The sequence below is a fragment of the Rattus norvegicus genome, chromosome 14, assembly GCF_036323735.1.
Source record: "Rattus norvegicus strain BN/NHsdMcwi chromosome 14, GRCr8, whole genome shotgun sequence".
Classification (NCBI taxonomy): domain Eukaryota; kingdom Metazoa; phylum Chordata; class Mammalia; order Rodentia; family Muridae; genus Rattus; species Rattus norvegicus.
This window is the reverse complement of record NC_086032.1, coordinates 568,574-589,406: the sequence shown is the minus strand read 5'-3', so window position 1 is coordinate 589,406 and position 20,833 is coordinate 568,574. Positions and strand designations below refer to the sequence as shown.

Genomic DNA, 20,833 nt, shown 5'->3' with positions numbered 1-20,833 from the left:
TCCTGTCGGTCTGCACTTCTTTGCTTCATCCATCTTGTCTAATTGGATGGCTGTATATGCATGGGCCATATGTGGGGCAGACTCTGAATGGGTGTTCCTTCAGTCTCTGTTGTAATCTTTGCCTCTCTCTTCCCTGCCAAGGGTATTCTTGTTCCCCTTTTAAAGAAGGAGTGAACCATTCACATTTTGATCATCTGTCTTGAGTTTCATTTGTTCTAGGCATTTAGGGTAATTCAAGCATTTGGGCTAATAGCCACTTATCAGCGAGTGCATACCATGTATGTCTTTCTGTGTTTGGGTTAGCTCACTCAGGATGATATTTTCCAGTTCCAGCCATTTGCCTACGAATTTCATAAAGTCGTTGTTTTTGATAGCTGAGTAATATTCCATTGTGTAGATGTACCACATTTTCTGTATCCATTCCTCTGTTGAAGGGCATCTGGGTTCTTTCCAGCTTCTGGCTATTATAAATAAGGCTGCAATGAACATAGTGGAGCACGTGTCTTTTGTATATGTTGGGGCATCTTTTGGGTATATGCCCAAGAGAGGTATAGCTGGATCCTCAGGCAGTTCAATGTCCAATTTTCTGAGGATCCTCCAGACTGATTTCCAGAATGGTTGTACCAGTTTGCAATCCCACCAACAATGGAGGAGTGTTCCTCTTTCTCCACATCCTCGCCAGCATCTGTTGTCCCCTGAGTTTTTGATCTTAGCCATTCTCACTGGTGTGAGGTGAAATCTCAGGGTTGTTTTGATTTGCATTTCCCTTATGACTAAAGATGTTGAACATTTCTTTAGGTGTTTCTCTGCCATTCGGCATTCCTCAGCTGTGAATTCTTTGTTTAGCTCTGAGCCCCATTTTTTAATAGGGTTATTTGTTTCCCTGCGGTCTAACTTCTTGAGTTCTTTGTATATTTTGGATATAAGGCCTCTATCTGTTGTAGGATTGGTAAAGATCTTTTCCCAATCTGTTGGTTGCCGTTTTGTCCTAACCACAGTGTCCTTTGCCTTACAGAAGCTTTGCAGTTTTATGAGATCCCATTTGTCAATTCTTGATCTTAGAGCGTAAGCCATTGGTGTTTTGTTCAGGAAATTTTTTCCAGTGCCCATGTGTTCCAGATGCTTCCCTAGTTTTTCTTCTATTAGTTTGAGTGTGTCTGCTTTGATGTGGAGGTCCTTGATCCACTTGGACTTAAGCTTTGTACAGGGTGATAAGCATGGATCGATCTGCATTCTTCTACATGTTGCCCTCCAGTTGAACCAGCACCATTTGCTGAAAATGCTATCTTTTTTCCATTGGATGGTTTTGGCTCCTTTGTCAAAAATCAAGTGACCATATGTGTGTGGGTTCATTTCTGGGTCTTCAATTCTATTCCATTGGTCTATCTGTCTGTCTCTGTACCAATACCATGCAGTTTTTATCACTATTGCTCTGTAATACTGCTTGAGTTCAGGGATAGTGATTCCCCCTGAAGTCCTTTCATTGTTGAGGATAGCTTTAGCTATCCTGGGTTTTTTGTTATTCCAGATGAATTTGCAAATTGTTCTGTCTAACTCTTTGAAGAATTGGATTGGTATTTTGATGGGGATTGCATTGAATCTGCAGATTGCTTTTGGTAAAATGGCCATTTTTACTATATTAATCTTGCCAATCCATGAGCATGGGAGATCTTTCCATCTTCTGAGGTCTTCTTCAATTTCCTTCTTCAGTGTCTTGAAGTTCTTATTGTACAGATCTTTTACTTGCTTTGTTAAAGTCACTCCGAGGTACTTTATATTATTTGGGTCTATTATGAAGGGTGTCGTTTCCCTAATTTCTTTCTCGGCTTGTTTCTCTTTTGTATAGAGGAAGGCAACTGATTTATTTGAGTTAATTTTATACCCAGCCACTTTGCTGAAGTTGTTTATCAGCTTTAGTACTTCTCTGGTGGAACTTTTGGGATCACTTAAATATACTATCATATCATCTACAAATAGTGATATTTTGACTTCTTCTTTTCCGATCTGTATCCCCTTGACCTCCTTTTGTTGTCTGATTGCTCTGGCTAGAACTTCAAGAACTATATTGAATAAGTAGGGAGAGAGTGGGCAGCCTTGTCTAGTCCCTGATTTTAGTGGGATTGCTTCAAGTTTCTCTCCATTTAGTTTAATGTTAGCAACTGGTTTGCTGTATATGGCTTTTACCATGTTCAGGTATGGGCCTTGAATTCCTATTCTTTCCAGGACTTTTATCATGAAGGGGTGTTGAATTTTGTCAAATGCTTTCTCAGCATCTAATGAAATGATCATGTGGTTTTGTTCTTTCAGTTTGTTTATATAATGGATCACGTTGATGGTTTTCCGTATATTAAACCATCCCTGCATGCCTGGGATGAAGCCTACTTGATCATGGTGGATGATTGTTTTGATGTGCTCTTGGATTCGGTTTGCCAGAATTTTGTTGAGTATTTTTGCGTCGATATTCATAAGGGAAATTGGTCTGAAGTTCTCTTTCTTTGTTGTGTCTTTGTGTGGTTTAGGTATAAGAGTAATTGTGGCTTCGTAGAAGGTATTCGGTAGTGATCCATCTGTTTCAATTTTGTGGAATAGTTTGGATAATATTGGTATGAGGTCTTCTATGAAGGTTTGATAGAATTCTGCACTAAACCCATCTGGACCTGGGCTCTTTTTGGTTGGGAGACCTTTAATGACTGCTTCAATTTCCTTAGGAGTTATGGGGTTGTTTAACTGGTTTATCTGTTCCTGATTTAACTTCGGTACCTGGTATCTGTCTAGGAAATTGTCCATTTCCTGAAGATTTTCAAGTTTTGTTGAATATAGGTTTTTGTAGTAAGATCTGATGATTTTTTGAATTTCCTCTGAATCTGTTGTTATGTCTCCCTTTTCATTTCTGATTTTGTTAATTTGGACGCACTCTCTGTGTCCTCTCGTTAGTCTGGCTAAGGGTTTATCTATCTTGTTGATTTTCTCAAAGAACCAACTTTTGGTTCTGTTGATTCTTTCTATGGTCCTTTTTGTTTCTACTTGGTTGATTTCAGCTCTGAGTTTGATTATTTCCTGCCTTCTACTCCTCCTGGGTGTATTTGCTTCTTTTTGTTCTAGATCTTTTAGGTGTGCTGTCAAGCTGCTGACGTATGCTCTTTCCTGTTTCTTTCTGCAGGCACTCAGCGCTATGAGTTTTCCTCTTAGCACAGCTTTCATTGTGTCCCATAAGTTTGGGTATGTTGTACCTTCATTTTCATTAAATTCTAAAAAGTTTTTAATTTCTTTCTTTATTTCTTCCTTGACCAGGTTATCATTGAGTAGAGCATTGTTCAATTTCCACGTATATGTGGGCATTCTTCCCTTATTGTTATTGAAGACCAGTTTTAGGCTGTGGTGGTCCGATAGCACACATGGGATTATTTCTATCTTTCTGTACCTGTTGAAGCCCGTTTTTTGACCAATTATATGGTCAATTTTGGAGAAAGTACCATGAGGAGCTGAGAAGAAGGTATATCCTTTTGCTTTAGGATAGAATCTTCTATAAATATCCGTTAGGTCCATTTGGCTCATGCCTTCTCTTAGTCTGTCTACATCTCTCTTTAATTTCTGTTTCCATGATCTGTCCATTGATGAGAGTGGGGTGTTGAAATCTCCCACTATTATTGTGTGAGGTGCAATGTGTGTTTTCAGCTTTAGTAAGGTTTCTTTTACATATGTAGGTGCCCTTGTATTTGGGGCATAGATATTTAGGATTGAGAGTTCATCTTGGTGGATTTTTCCTTTGATGAATATGTAGTGTCCTTCCTTATCTTTTTTGATGACTTTTAGTTGAAAATTGATTTTATTTGATATTAGAATGGCTACTCCAGCTTGCTTCTTCTGACCATTTGCTTGGAAAGTTGTTTTCCAGCCTTTCACTCTGAGGTAGTGTCTGTCTTTGTCTCTGAGGTGTGTTTCCTGTAGGCAGCAGAATGAAGGGTCCTCGATGCGTATCCAGTTTGTTAATCTATTTCTTTTTATTGGGGAGTTGAGGCCATTGATGTTGAGAGATATTAAGGAATAGTGGTTATTGCTTCCCGTTATATTCATATTTGGATGTGAGGTTATGTTTGTGTGCTTTCATTCTCTTTGTTTTGTTGCCAAGACGATTAGTTTCTTGCTTCTTCTAGGGTCTAGCTTGCCTCCTTATGTTGGGCTTTACCATTTATTATCCTTTGTAGTGCTGGATTTGTAGAAAGATATTGTGTAAATTTGGTTTTGTCATGGAATATCTTGGTTTCTCCATCTATGTTAATTGAGAGTTTTGCAGGATACAGTAACCTGGGCTGGCATTTGTTTTCTCTTAGGGTCTGTATGACATCAGTCCAGGATCTTCTGGCCTTCATAGTTTCTGGCGAGAAGTCTGGTGTGATTCTGATAGGTCTGCCTTTATATGTTACTTGACCTTTTTCCCTTACTGCTTTTAATATTCTTTCTTTATTTTGTGCATTTGGTGTTTTGACTATTATGTGGCGGGAGGTGTTTCTTTTCTGGTCCAATCTATTTGGAGTTCTGTAGGCTTCTTGTATGCCTATGGGTATCTCTTTTTTTTTGGTTAGGGAAGTTTTCTTCTATGATTTTGTTGAAGATATTTACTGGTCCTTTGAACTGGGAGTCTTCACTCTCTTCTATACCTATTATCCTTAGGTTTGATCTTCTCATTGAGTCCTGGATTTCCTGTATGTTTTGGACCAGTAGCTTTTTCCGCTTTACATTATCTTTGACAGTTGAGTCAATGATTTCTATGGAATCTTCTGCTCCTGAGATTCTCTCTTCCATCTCTTGAATTCTGTTGGTGAGGCTTGTATCTACAGCTCCTTGTCTCTTCTTTTGGTTTTCTATATCCAGGGTTGTTTCCATGTGTTCTTTCTTGATTGCTTCTATTTCCATTTTTAATTCCTTCAACTGTTTGTTTGTGTTTTCCTGGAATTCTTTCTGGGATTTTTGCGATTCCTCTCTGTAGGCTTCTACTTGTTTATTAATGTTTTCCTGTGTTTCCCTAAGTGTGTTCATGTCTTTCTTGAAGTCCTCCAGCATCATGATCATATATGATTTTGAAACTAGATCTTGCTTTTCTGGTGTGTTTGGATATTCCATGTTTGTTTTGGTGGGAGAATTGGGCTCCGATGATGGCATGTAACTTGGTTTCTGTTGCTTGGGTTCCTGCGCTTGCCTCTCGCCATCAGATTATCTCTAGTGTTACTTTGTTCTGCTATTTCTGACAGTGGCTAGACTGTCCTATAAGCCTGTGTGTCAGGAGTGCTGTAGACCTGTTTTCCTCTCTTTCAGTCAGTTATGGGGACAGAGTGTTCTGCTTTCGGGCGTGTAGTTTTTCCTCTCTACAGGTCTTCAGCTGTTCCTGTGGGCCTGTGTCTTGAGTTCACCAGGCAGCTTTCTTGCAGCAGACAATTTGGTCTTACCTGTGGTCCCGAGGCTCAAGTTTGCTCGCGGAGTGCTGCCCAAGGGCTCTCTGCGGGGGCAGCAACCAGGAAGACCTGTGCCGCCCCTCACGGGAGCTTCAGTGCACCAGGGTTCCAGATGGCCTTTGGTGTTTTCCTCTGGCGTCCGAGATTTATGTACAGAGAGCAGTCTCTTCTGGTTTCCCAGGCTTGTCTGCCTCTCTGAAGGTTCAGCTCTCCCTCCCACGGGATTTGGGTGCAGAGAACTGTTTATCAGGTCTGTTTCCCTCAGGTTCCGCCGGTGTCTCAGGCAGGGGTCCTGCCGCTCCTGGGCCCTCCCCCACGGGAGCCCAGAGGCCTTATACAGTTTCCTCTTGGGCCAGGGATGTGGGCAGGGGTGGGCAGTGTTGGTGGTCTCTTCCGCTCTGCAGCCTCAGGAGTGCCCACCTGATCAGGCGGTGAGGTATTTTTCCCACAGGGTCTCGGAGCAGAGAGCTGCTGCGGGCCCGGGATCCGCGGGCGTGGGACCTCCGGCAAACACAGGACGTGCCTGGTCCTAGATGAACTCTGCCTCTGTGTGTCCCGATCTCAACAGGCAGCTCTCTTGTAGCAGACAAGTTGGTCTTACCTGTGGTCCTGAGGCTCAAGTTTGCTCGCGGGGTGCTGCCCAAGGGCTCTCTGCCGGCAGCCACTTTATAATCCCAGCTCCATATGGTCCTGGGACCCCCAGTGGCCACACTTATGAGGATCCAAGAATTTCCAGGTAAACCACACACAGCCACCTCTCTCTGCCCACTTTATTTTTTAAATACTATTTGGTAGTTCATTTTTGACATTGTCATTTAATTGCTTTTTGTTTACATTTCCTGTCTCTAAAATACTCTTTATATCCTTCCCTGCACTCCTAAAATGCACATGACATCTTATTTCATTAATTCTTACTGAATATGTATATATTTTCATATACATATATATTGAAATATAAATTTTAGTGACTGTATAAAATTGTATATATTTATGCTCTGTTGGTTTATTATTTGGTACTATGTGGCCAATTTTTGTTCTCTGGTTGTCCCTGAAGATGACAATCTCTTCCATTCCCAGATTTATAGTTTCCTGTAAATGGTTGTGTAGGCTAGACTTTCCCAGCTTTCTTCCTTCCATGCTGATATGTATACTGTAGTGACATTTTTTCTCATTATATTTTGGAGATCATATTGGTAGAATTTCATGGTGTACCTTCTGCCAACTAGCTTCCTTATCCTTAGACTCTTAGGATCTTTCCTACCATCTTCTTCACTTTTTTCTTAGTCTTGGATGAGTGAACATTTTATAAGAGGGTACATTGCTTGATTTTAAATGTACATTTTGGAAAGGAGAAAGGTTTATGGAGTGGGACCCACTTGGTCTTTATTCCCTTTACCTTTTCATCTGGTAGCATGTAGTATACTTTCTAGCAACTTGAATTCTAACCATTAGCTATAAAGCTTCTAGTTGAGGACCAGCTCAACTTTTCCATATTTGATACCATAAGTAAAGTTTGTCTTCAGGATGATATCCTTAACACTAGTTAATATAGAACAACACCACCATCCAGGGCTCAGGGATCTATGTGGAAAAGCATGTCAATAACTATAAGGGGCAGAGGTATTCAGCTTCAGTGAAAAGGGGAAGCTGCTGCCACAGGAGCAGCCATGGCCAAGAACACTGGCTTAGAGAACCACTGCATTAAGAACTTCAAGAACAAGGGCTGTGATGTGGAGACAATGTGAAGACACAGAAATCAAGTGGCAGTTGAACTCCGGAAGAACAAAAGAAATGATGAATACTTACTGAAAAGGAGAAATGTTCCTCAAGAAAAAGCTGAGAAGATTCAGATATTGATGCTGTATTTAAAGCACAAAATGAAACACTAGTAGCTATATTATAGAGTGTGACAAGTGATAATCTCGTAGTCCAGTTAAGTGCTGTGCAGGCAGCAAGGAAACTATTTTCCGGTGACAGAAATTCACCAATTAATGACCTAATAAAATCTGGGATTTTATCAATTCTTATCAAATGTCTAGAAAGGGATGACAATCCTTCACTACAGTTTGAAGCTGCTTAGACACTAATATACCATCAGGAACTTCTGCACAGACTCAAGCTGATGTACAGTCCAATGCAGTACCACATTTTTCTGTGACTCCTCCATTTCCCACATCAGAATGTTTGTGAACAAGTGGTGTGGGCTTTGGGAAACAATGTAGGTGATGGTCTTCATGCAGATTGTGTCTTATCACTGGGAGTTGTCAAACTTCTTCTGTCCTTAATCAATTCTTCCATTCCTATCACCTTTCTTCAGAATGTCACATGTGTCATTGTCAATCTTTGTAGAAATAAAGAACCCTCACCACCTATGGAGACCGTTCAGGAGATTTTGCCAGCTTTATATGTCCTCATCTACCATACAACATTAGACATTCTTGTAGACACTGTTTGGGTACTGTCCTACTTGACAGGAAATGAGCAGATACAGATGGTTACTGATTTAGGTGTTGAACCCTTCCTCATGCCCCTTCTGAGTCACCAGAAAGTCAAAGTTCAAACTGCAGCACTCAGAGAAGTTGGGAACATAGTTACTGGCACTGATGTGCAGACCCAAGTGCTTCTTAGTTGTGGTGTGCTGTCCCACTTTCCAAACCTGTTGACACACCCAAAAGAGAAAATAATAAGGAAGCAGTATGGTTCCTTTCCAATATAACAGCAGGCAATGAGCAGCAAGTTCAAACTGTAATAGATGCTGGGTTAATCCCTATGATTATTCATCAGCTCCCTAAGGGGGACTTCAGAACACAAAAGGAAGCTCCTTGGGCAATTAGCAGTTTAACAATAAGTGGCAGAAAAGGTCAAGTTGAATACCTTGTACAACAGAATGCAATACCACCATTCTGTAATTTACTGTCATTAAAAAATCTCAAGTGGTGCAGGTAGTTCTAGATGGTCTAAAAAAATCATGCTGACTGATGTCTGATGATGAAGCAAGTACAATAGCTTAGATCATAGAAAAGTATGGAGGCTTGGAGAAAATTGAAGTTTTGCAGCAACATGAAATTGAAGACATATATAAATTAGCATTTTAAATCATAAATCAATACTTTTCAGGTGATGATATTGATGAAGATCCTAGACTCATTCCTGAAGCAACACAAAGAGTTACTTAGAATTTTGATCCAACAGCCAACCTTCAAACAAAAGAATTTAATTTCTAAGGTCAATTAAGTGCCACATCTTTTATTCAATATGAAACACCACCAGATGGCCACCAGGCGATAAGACAGTAAGCAACAGAAGGCTCCCAGCACTCTTGCCTCTTCATTTTGATGTTTTTAAAGCAAGCCATGTCTCAGTCACTTTGCAGTTGCCAAAAGTCACTCTCTCATGGATTGTAAATGTATATGCATGATTTCCTAACTAGAATTCCCCCTAACCATCTCAACTCCCCTATATTTTCCACACTCCCTGGTGCCACATGCTGACATTTGCAGTCTCCAATTAGAATACTCCATAGTGGAGGTGTATCAGCTGCCCACTGATGCATATCCCTTTGGAAAAAAGTGTGCTGTGGATCAAGACACTTTGGTGTGATGTATATTTATGTTGGAAGGCTACAGAGGTGCAGTGTGATCTGAGCTCTATCATTGTCCTCCACAAACATATTTTCATATTTTTTAAATTTTAATTGTCTTAGATATTTTATGTAGTTATATTTCAAATGTTATCCCCTTTTCCCCCTTTCCCATTGTCCCTCTCCCTTCCCCCTGCTCCTATTAGGATGCTCCCATTCCCTCCCACCAACCCACTCCAATCTCAATGCCTTGGCATTACCCTACATTGTGGAAATGAGCCTTCACATGACCAAGGGCTTTTCCTCCTATTGATGCTGGACAATGCTATCTTCTGCCACATATGTGGCTAGAGTCATGTGTTCCCCCATGTGTACTCATTAGTTGGTGAATTAGTCCCTGGGAGCTCTGGTGGGGTCTGAATGATTGATATTGTGGTTTATCCTATGGTGTGGCAAATCCCTCCAGCTCCTTCACTATTTTCTCTAACTCCTCCATTGGGGTCCCCTTGTTCAGTCCAATGGTTAGCTGCAACCATCCCCATCCGTATCAGTAGGGCTCTGGCAGAGCCTCTAGGAGACACCCATATCTGGCTCCTTACAGCGAGCACTTCTTGGCATCAGCAATAATGACTAGGTTTGGTGGCTATATATGGGATTGATCCCCAGGTGGGGCAGTCTCTGGATAACCTTTTCTTTAGTCCCTGATCCACTCTTTGTCCCTGTATTTCTTCCTGTGATTGTTTTGTTCTCCCTTCTAAAAAGGAATGAAGCATCCACATTTTGGTCTTCCTTCTTGTTGGGCTTCATGTGGTCTGTGATTAGGTATTTTCAGCTTTTGGCTAATAATCCACTTATCAGTGAGTTCATATTGTATGTTCTTTTGTGATTGGGTTACCTAACTCAGGATGATATTTTCTATCCATTTGCGTATGAATTTTATGAAGTCATTGTTTCTAATAGCTGAGTAGTACTCCATTGTGTAAATGTACCACATTTTCTTTATCCACTCCTCTGTTGAAGGACATCTGAGTTCTTTCCAACTTCTGGATATTACAAATAAGGCTGCTATGAAGACAGTAGACCATGTGTCCTGGTTATATGTTGGATCATCTTTTGGGCTACCAGGAGTGGTATAGCTGGGTTGTCAGGTAGTACTATGTCCAAGTTTTAGAGGAACCTCCAGACTGATTTACAGAGTGGTTGTACCAGTTTGCAGTCCCACCAAAAATGGAGGAGTGTTCCTCTTTGTTCACATCCTCACCAGCATCTGTTGTCACCTGAGTTTTTTTTTTTATCTTAGCCGTTCTGACTGGTGTGAGGTGGAATCTCAGGGTTGTTTCGATTTGCATTTCCCTGATGACTAAGGATGTTGAACATTTCTTTAGGTACTTCTCATCCATTTGATTCCTCAGCTGAGAATTTTTGTTTAGCTCTGTACCCCATTTTTTAAAAAGATTTACTTATTATATATAAGTACACTGTAGCTCTCTTCAGACACACCAGAAGAGGGTGTCAGACCTCATTACAGATGTTTGTGGGTCACAATGTGGTTGCTGGGACCTCTGGAAAAGCAGTCAGTGCTATTAACCAATGAGCCATCACTCCAGCCCCTGTAAACATTTTAAAATAGGGTTATTTGGTTCTCTGTAGTCTAAGTTCTTGAGTTCTTTGTATATATTGAATATTAATCATCCATCGGATGTAGGATTGATAAAGATCTTTTACCAAGATGGATGTAGGATTGGTAAAGATCTTTGACCAATCTGTAGGCTGCTGTTTTGTCCTAATGACAGTGTCCTTTACCTTACAGAAGCTTTGCAATTTTATTAGGTCCCATTTGTCTATTGTTGATCTTAGAGCATAAGACATTGGTGTTTCTGTTCAGGAAATTTTCTCCTGTGCCTATGTGTTCAAAGCTTTCTCCCAGTTTCTCTTCTGATAGATTGAGTGTACCTGGTTTTATGTGGAAGTCCTTGATCCGCTTGGACTTGAACTTTTTACAGGGCAATAAGAATGGATCAATTTGGATTCTTCTACATACATGCTGACCCTCAGTTGAACCAGCACTATTTGTTGAAAATATTTTCTTTTTTTTCTTACTGAATAGTTTTAGCTCCTTTGTCAAAGGTCAAGTGACCATAGGTGTGTGGGTTCATTTCTGGGTCTTCAATTCTAGTCATTTGGTCTACCTGCCTGTCTCTGTAACACCACCAGAGTTTTTATCACTATTGCTCTGTAATACTGCAGATGGTGATTTCCCCAGAAGTTCTTTTGTTGCTGAGGATAGTTTTTGCTATCCTGGGTTTTTTGTTATTCCAAATGAATTTGCAAATTGCTTTTTCTAACTCTATGAAGAATTGAGTTGGAATTTTGATGATGATTGCCTTGAATCTGTAGATTGCTTTTGACAGCATGGCCATTTTTACTGTATAAATCCTGCCAATCCAGGAGCATGGGAGATATTTCCATCCTCTGAGATCTTCTTCAATTTCTTTCTTCAAAGACTTGAAGTTATTGTCATACAAATCTTTCATTTGATTGGATAGAGTCACAATGAGGTATTTTATATTCTTTGTGACGATTGTGAAGGGTGTCCTTTCTCTAGTTTCTTTCTCAGCCTGTTTATCCTTTGAGTAGAGGAAGGCTATTGATTTTTTGAGTTAATTTTATATCTAGCCAGTTTGCTGAAGTTATTTATCAGACTTAGTAGTTTTCTGCTGAAACTTTTGAGGTCACTTAAATATACTATGATGTCAACTGCAAATAATGATATTTTGACTTCTTCCTTTTCAATTTGCATCCCTTTGACCTCCAGTTATTATCTGATTGCTCTGGTTAAGACTTTAAGTACCACATTGAATAAGTAGGGTGAGAGTGAGCAGCCTTGTACAGTTTCTGATATAAATGGGATTGCTTCAAGTTTCTCTTTACTTAGTTTGATGTTGGCTACTGGTTTGCTGTATATGGCTTTTACTATATTTAGGTTTGAGCCTTGAAATCCTGATCTTTCCAAGACTTTTATTACCAAAGGATATTGAATTTTGTCAGCATCAAATGAGATGATCATGTGTTTTTTTCCTTTGAGTTTGTTTATATAAGAATTGCCTTGATCATGTTCCTTCACTGCAATAAATCCCTCATTTCAGAAGTTGGTACCAGGACTGATTCTAAAAGAACAGAAGTATAAAAAAACAAAAACAAATCAAAACACAAAACAATAACAACAACAACAACAACAGAACAGAAGTATAAGGATTAACTTTATTTTAAATTTTTTAAATTATATATTTTATTTATTTACATTTCAAGAGTTATCCCTTTTCCCTGTTCCCCCTCTGCAAACTCCTGATCCCATGCCTCCTTACCCTGTTTCTATGAGGGTCCTTCCACATCCACCCACCCATTTCTGCCTCACTGCCCTAGCATTCTTTTACACTGGGGCATCAAGCCTGCACAGAACCAAGGGTCTCCCCTCCAACTGTTGCCAGATAAGACTCCTTCGGCTCCTTCACTCCTTCCCCTAACTTTTTTCATTGGGGTCCCTGTGATCAGTCTGATGGTTGGCTTCAAGCATCAACATCTGTATTGGTAAGGATCTGGCAGATACTCTCAGGAGACAGCTTTATCAGACTCCTATCAGCAAGCAGTTCTTGGCATGAGCAATAGTGTCTGGGTTTGTTGTCTGCATGTGGGATGAATTCCCAGATAGGACAGTCTCTGGATGGCCTTCCCTTCAGTTTCTGCTCCACTCTTTTTTCCTGTATTTCTTTTAGACAGAAGCAATTGTGGGTTAAAATTTGGAGAAGGGTGTGACCCCATCCCTCAACCAGGGGTGGGGGCATATCTAGCCTCTGGATATGGTTTTGACAGGTTCCCCCTGCCCTTTGTGGGGTATTTCAGCTAATTACATTCCTGTGGGGCCCTGGGAGGCTCTTGCTTTCCTGGCATCTGGGACCTTTCTGGTTGCTATTTTCAGTTCCCCATCCCCCATTACTACACACCTCTGCTCAATTTCCTGACCCTCTGTACATCTCCTCCATCTCCTCCTATACCTGATTCTGCCCCTATTTTCCCCCTGACCTTTCTTCTTCCCAAATCCCTTCCAACCTTTATTTCCCTTGATCATTTTGTTCCTCCTTCTAAGTAGGACTGAAGCATCAACTCTTTGGTCTTCCTTCCTTTTGAGCTTCATGTGATCTGTGAGTTTTATCACGGGTATTTCAAGCTCTTTGCCTAATGTACACTTATCAGTGAGTACCCACCATGTCTATTCTTTTGTGACTGAGTTACCTCACTGAGAATGATATTTTCTAGATACAACCATTTGCCTGTGAATTTAATGAAGTCATTGTTTTTAAAAGTTGAGTAGTACTTCATTGTGTAAATGTACCACATTTTTGGTATCCATTCCTCTATTGAGGGATATCTGGGTTGTTTCCAGTTTCTGGCTATTTCAAGTAAGACTGTTATGAGCATAGTGGAACATGTGTCCTTATTACATGTTGGAGCAACTTTTGGCCAGATGCTTATTTTCTGAGTAACCTCCAGACTTATTTCCATAGTGGCTGTACAGCTTGCAATCCCCCCAGCAATTGAGGAATATTCCTTTTTCTCTACATCCTTGTCAGCATCTACTGTTGCCTGAGTTTTTAATCTTAGCCATTCTTGTTGGTCTGAGGTGGAATCCCAGGGTCATTTGATTTGAATTTTACTGATGACTAAGGATGTTAAATATTTCTTTAGATGCTTCTCAGCCATTTGAGATTCCTCAGTTGAGAATTCTTGGTTTAGCTCTGTACCCTATTTCTTCAAGTCTCTGAGGAAAGTAATTGAAAATGACCTCAGAAGATGGAAAGATCTCCCATGCTCATGGATCAGGAGGATTGACATATTAAAAATGGCCATCTTACCATTTTTACCAAGCAATCTACAGATCCAATGTAATCCACATCTAAATTCACACTCAATTCTTCACAGAGATTGAAACAGCAATTCTCAAATTCATCCGGAATAACAAAAAGCTCAAGAGACTGAAAACCATTTTCAACAGTAAAAAAGAACTTTGGGTGGAATCATCAGCCCTGACCTCATGTTGAACTACACAGAACAATAGTGATAAAAACTGCATGGTGTTGGTACAAAGACAAGCAAGTAGATAGGTAGAATAGAAGATAGAGAAATAAACCCACACACCTTATGGTCACTTGATCTTTGACAAAGAAGCCAAAACTATCCAGTGGATAAAAGAGCATTTTCAATAAATAGTGCTGGTTCAACTGATGGTCAGAATATAGAAGGGTACAAATTGAACCATTCTTACCTTCTTGTACAAAGCTCAAGTCCAAGTGGATCCACATAAAACCAGATGCGCTGAATCTAATAGAAGAGAAAGTGGTGAAGAGTCTCAAACACATAGACCTGGGAAATTTTCCTGAACAGAACACTAATAGATCATGCTCTAAAATCAACAATTTATAAATGAGATATCATAAAGTTGAAAAGCTTTCATAAGGCAGAGGACCCTGTCAATTGTGACCTTTGCCAAGGAGGGATTCAATAATCAAGTAAATAGATTGACCCATTCTCTGGACATTGATTCTCTTTCCACAGCCATTCCTTTCACTTCCCAATGGACACATGAAAAAAGTGGACATATTTACAGAGATTGGGGCTATGAATGGGCTCAATAACATAGACTTTCACTGACCAAAGCTGACCTGCCAACAGCTGTTCCTGAATCTACCAATATCAGAGACCAACACTGAGCCCCATCTATGGCACCATTTCTTGAGATGATTAGCTAGCAATGTGGTGGCAGGCAAGTTTGGTACATTGGCCAATTCCTTATGTAGGATTGTGTCTGGAGTAGAGGAGATCTTTTAGGGTGTCTCTTTATATAATAATGCCCTGTGATTAAAGTCAATGAGACCCAATAGCAGCATAATCTAAGAAGAATGACAAAGGACAAAGACCCTTCAGGAAAGAAGGGTCACTTCTTCAAGAAAAAAAACCTAGACTTGGTGAGGTGCTTCCAGAATGTGGAGAATAGGTCAACAATAACTCTAGTTATAAATATTTTCTGAGGCAGCCAGTTTCAGAAAGAAGGATTATAATTTATATGAGTGCTTCAGTTTTATTTTGGTAAGATTGGATTTGTACTGGTAATTGGGGTTTCCATCAATTTCTTTAACATCAATTAAGAGAACATTAGTGGTTGTAACTGTAGGACTGTTAACCATGTCAGGAAGCTTGGTAAGGTAGAGCAGGTCTGAAACCCTGGAGAGTAGGTGGGTATACACCTGAGATGGTAGGCACCTCCTTGTTCTGTGCCAGATTCCTGGCCTGGAACACATGCCATGCTCTTCATGTTGATCACATATCCTAAAACAGAGCTCTTCAAGCTAATAAGTTACCCAGAGGCCCTGAGGGTTTAGCTAGTAAGCTCCCTTTCCTGACATTCCTCCCTGAAAAGGGTATTTCATCTCTGGCCCATCCGGATATATTGGTATACAGCAATTTTCCACAATGAATAGTTGATAAACTATTTAGAGCTATGGATTCTCTCTCTCATCTACCACTGCCATGGGGAACATGGAGAAGGCCTTTGCCTACATAGCCACAGATTAAGTCTCCCTTAGAAGGCCTCTTTGTGCTTCCAGCAACAACTGCCACAAAGCTAAAAATAATGACCAAGGAACTAAGTCTGAGATCCCAGTCCTCCTGTCCTGGCCTAAATGCAGTCCTCAGCTTATGGGACTCCAACTCTACTCCCAACTCCTTGTGGCTCAGGGATGTCTAGATGTCCAGAGGTTTGGGAGCCTTGGTTTCAGCTCTTTGTGAGCCCAAGGACCACCTGACTCCCGAGTCCTCTGTGCAGCCCCCCAGAGTTGACTGGATGTCTGAGGATCTAGAAAGCTGAGCTTTTGCTTCCACCATCTTGGACTGCATTTTCTACCCCTAGAGCAGTGTCTAGGCCAATTTCTGATGTCCAGTACACATGGATCACTGTGGTGTTGTATAAGAAGTATCAAAATTCCTATGTTTTACTTTCCCAACAGCCATGCCCAACTTGAGGTAGAACATGAACACACATGTAACATTTAAGTTTGAGATATCAAAAGAATGTAACCAAGGGTCATTGATATATTCTAAATTTGCTATGTGTTTGTCATTGTACAGGTGATTGTTATATCATGTTAGGCATTATTATGACCTGATTAAATTGCTTATGCATTTGCAGTTATACGAGGTATAGTTACATAATGGTAGGCATAGTTATGACTTGATTATTGTTTTCATTTGGACAGGAGATAAGATTTGTGTCAAGTTGACAGTTGGTAGATTGTGATGCCTGTTCTTGGTTGTCAACTTGACTATATCTGGAATGTTCTACACCCATAAGAGGAGGCTACACAGTTGAAGTAGATCTTGAGACTGAAAGACACTAGTTTTTGATCCAGATCATTTGGTGGGAATGGTACCCACCCACTCTTAATCCAGATTGGCATACAACTTTAATCTAGATATTGAGGAATACCTTTAATCTGTGCCACACCTTCTGCAGAAGCTTATATAAGGACTATAGAAGAAGGGAAACTTTGTTCTTTGCCTGCTTGCACTTACTTGCCAGTACATCTTTGGAACTTACATATTCAGTTTGCAGAAGACCAGCTGAAACACCCATTCTCATAGATTTGAACAGCTACTAGATTCTTGGACCTTCCAGTCACAGCTGGCCATTGTTGGGTTAGTTGGTCTACATCCTCTAAGTTATTCCAATTATATATCATTTGTTCAGTAAGTTCTGTGACTCTAGAGAATCCTGACTTTGTCCAAGGAGACAATGATATTGATCTTCTGCAGATTGATGTGATGCAGAGTGAAATATAAATTTGACAGAAGTACATGTTCCCCTACGATTAGATCAAAATGTCTTAACTGAGATTTGGAGAAATATCACCAATCCCCTTTTCTGGGAATTTTCAGGCCACAGAGCTTTCTTTCATCTTTTCAAAATGCCAAAATCCTAACATCCAGACTTACTCCAACAAAATACCAAATCCTCCCCTCACATTTCTAAGGAGGATATATAAGTGGCTCTTTATAAGAGAAGTCACATGATTCAGTGGAACTATTTTCTTACTGCCCTGGTTGAGATGGAAAAAGAGTATTACAATGAAGATTTCCCAAGGCCATCTAGTCCTGGGAGATGATCATCATGCATTCCATTGCTTGGGTGTCTCAGGGCATCTGACGTTGAAATAGACAACTATCTTCTGGCTTCCCTGTTAAACAAGTATGGTTGTTTCTCTAATTTCATTTCATGACAGATAGTTTGATGTACTTCACTTTGAATTCACAACCTGTACCCAGTTTCAACCAATATAGCCAACATAAACCATTAACTGCAGCCCTTTACATTTTTTTTGTCAAGCTTAATTGTTCTTGAACCACAATATGATAGCTGAAAATCAAACATATGTCTTTCACAAGAGTATCTGGTATGCTATGTAAGCTGCTAGGCCATAGCTCAAGACCTCCCATTAGCTTTTTAAAATATGAAATTTTATTGTAATAATATGGAATAACTTGAACTTATTTTTAATTTCTAATATTCAATAGTTCCCTATGTTGTTTTTCTATAAAAATGACAGAATTATATTATATCTTTATACAAGCTGTGGAATCTATTTCACCCAGGAAATGGTTTTCTGAATCAACAAGCTCAACCATCATTGCTTTCTGACTTACTATCCTGCTGGCTCCGACTCTTTTCTGATGGTGGTTTTTAAAGTGTATATATAGCCCACTTTTGATTACAAATCATTATCAATAACTTTGGTTATATCACTTGAATAACTGTCAATATCTGATGGGAAGTCTCAAGTGACAATTAAGGTGTGTTTACATTTAAATTCCTGCTGTTCATGGGAAAGGACATTGAGACAGAGTCTGTTTTGGCACTTTGGGTACCCTAGAACTTGCTAGGTAGACAGGGTTAGCCTCAAATTCACAAATAACCCATCTCTGCCTTCTGATTTCTGAAGTTAAAGGAATGTGCCAACATCCTAGCTCACATTTATCATTAAACAAAAAGACTAATTTAACAGGATATCATAGAGAGGCCTGGAAGGAACTGAACTAAAAATCCTCCTGTCTTATCATTTTCCTTTGTTCATGATCACATGCATTTTCCCTGTGCCTGGCTAAGAGGCTCCATTATGACTTATCTTGATTCCATTGTTGGTAACATTTTCAAGGTAAGTTCATGGTCTCGTGGTGCCCATTCTAAATAGAATCACAGCAATTAGGAGATACTGAATATCAAATAAATCAATGTTTTGATTCATTTCCTATAAGAAACATACTATATTAAATCCTACTTAAACACATGTCCTTTTCAGTTTTACCAACTGTAATTCAGCCTATATCATTCATTCCCATCCTTTAAATCTGGAAAGCTTGGTATATGCTTATTTTGTGGACATTTTAACCCTGATTTATTTTCAACTTTACATGTATTGGAGAGAAATCAAGAATAGCCACATAGAACAGGTGGAACTGAAATTATAGAGCACTCAAATAACACAGAGCAGACACAGCCAGTCTCAGTGAGAGTGTGATGACAGTCAGGAAGCCCTGTGTTCTACTTGAAGAAGGTTGGACAACAATGATTAGCTGAGATCTCCGGTTTTTATGGAAATGCAAAACCCATAGTAAGTAAGATATGAGGGAAGACATCTGAGGTGCTATCAGGTACAGACCCTTAGCAATGTCAAATGGCTGCTAGAGAAATCTCAATTCGGTGTCTAGAACACAGGCAGAAAAGGCAGTATTCTGTATCTGTTTATAATGTTCTTATAGAGCAATGTGCTGGGTCTTCAGCAACCTTGTTCAACATCAATCATTTTACCCCCTAGCTATTGGTAAACTGTCTTGTTTATACTGTGAATGTGGCAAAGATATTTGGGAAGGGATAGTGACAGCATTGTCTCTGTGTGCTGAGTCTTTATGTATTTTTTTATCATTTCTTTAATGTCATCAGTGATCACCTCATTTCCTGCAGTCAATACTTATATTTCCATCTTTACATACTGAAAATTTATAATATGTACTGGACCTGATGGTACTAAGTCAAACAGTTCTCTGAAGGTGTAGTGAGGATGAATATAGGAAAGACAGAGAAGACTCAGGGACAAAGGTTAGAAATTGGGAGGGCTTTTTATTTAATACTATGTCAACCTCAAGTTTAATACTCTTAGGCTTTATATACGTTATAGTATCTTGGTAAACAAAGTTACAAGTTAGTAGAAATAGTTTGCTAAAATGTACACAAGATATTCCTTCCCATCCCAAACCCTCTGCTCTTTCTGCCAAGGTCAGTAGAATTTTCATCCCCTTACCTTGAACCACAGGAGAACATCCTTTTCTCCTTTCATAGTTCAGAAGTCCAGGAAATCTGCCAACAGGACCTGGCCTGTTTTGAATCCTCCTGGCAGGCAGACTTTTTCTCTCCCCATTTTCTCTCTGCTTCAGAGAAATGGCAAAATGGCTCTCAATCCCCCCCTCTTTTAAATATTTATACTAGCCCAAGCTGTCTCAGCTATTGGCAAAGACTGTGATTGTCTTACGTGTTCCCTTAAGAAGCATGGATCTTAACCATATTGAAGCAATGAATCCAAGCATCATGCTGTGTCTAGGTTGATCCACTTCTGGAAGAATCTTAGCTGTCTTATACTACTGGCCTTTGCAATGGGAGATGTAACCTATTAAGTTATAGTTTTGTGCCATGTATGTTAGAGATCTGCACAGATGTTTAAAAAGAACCGAGGGCTCACTTAACCATAGGTGGTAACAGGCATAATCCTATAACCATTAGAGTTCCTAAAGCTAGTACTGAAAAGTCCAAATGAGTAAATGAAGACCAGGAAGGCATGCTTAATTGTCCTAACCATTTTGAGGCAGTTTTGTAGCACCAAATTGCAGGGCTGTAGATAAATCATTAGGTCTATTCAAAGATTTTTGAATTTCATGTAAGCCTCTATCTGAATACCAAGATTCTGAAACATTAACTAGAAGCATAACAAATGAAGGTTGATGAAATACCTTTACAGCAATTCCTTGTACAAAAATCAGACATACAATTAGTTAAATTACAGTATGCCCAGTTACATTGAATCTAAAACCATACATAGTTATATTACTTTTCCCTCCAACAACAAATATAGTAGGAAAATGCAGGCAAGTATATACCCCATCCCACCTTGCCTGATAACAATCTGAAGCCATACAATTACTAACAGTACAATTGTCACAGGTTATATTAAACAAATCTTCAGACACAGAAACATTCATTTGCGCAATCATCAACACATGAGACTGTTGGTCTCTGGCGCCAGGTACTTTTCGCGGAGATCTCTCAACCAACTAGGTGCTCAGGTTCGGGTGAGGAGGAGAAAACTCGGGCAGGGAGGGGGAACAGCTTTCGCATCCCCCAGCTGTTGGTTCTTCTCCTTACCTCTGCTCCCTGCTGCTTTGGTTGCTCGGGCTAAGCTGAGCCAGCAGGAGACTGACTAGCCAGCAAGGGGTTTAGGGGAGCTACTGGCAGAGATTTCAGGAAGAGCAGATCTCTTCCCCAAGAGGAGGTGTTACAGCTCTTATGATTGAAGCTCTCAGACGATGGAGTAAATCCTGCATCTTTTAATTCTGAACACCACAGTTAAACAGTTTTTTGTTTTTTGTTTTTTGGGTTTTTTTTGTTTTTGTTTTTGTTTTTTTTGATGCGTCAGACCTCATCTACACA

The 20,833-nt window shown here is 39.9% G+C and overlaps 1 pseudogene; it reads left to right on the top strand.

Moving 5' to 3' along the window:
- The first annotated feature begins 7,117 nt into the window (after positions 1-7,117).
- On the top strand, positions 7,118-8,835 carry Kpna4-ps1 (karyopherin subunit alpha 4, pseudogene 1; annotated as a pseudogene).
- Positions 8,836-20,833: the final 11,998 nt, after the last annotated feature.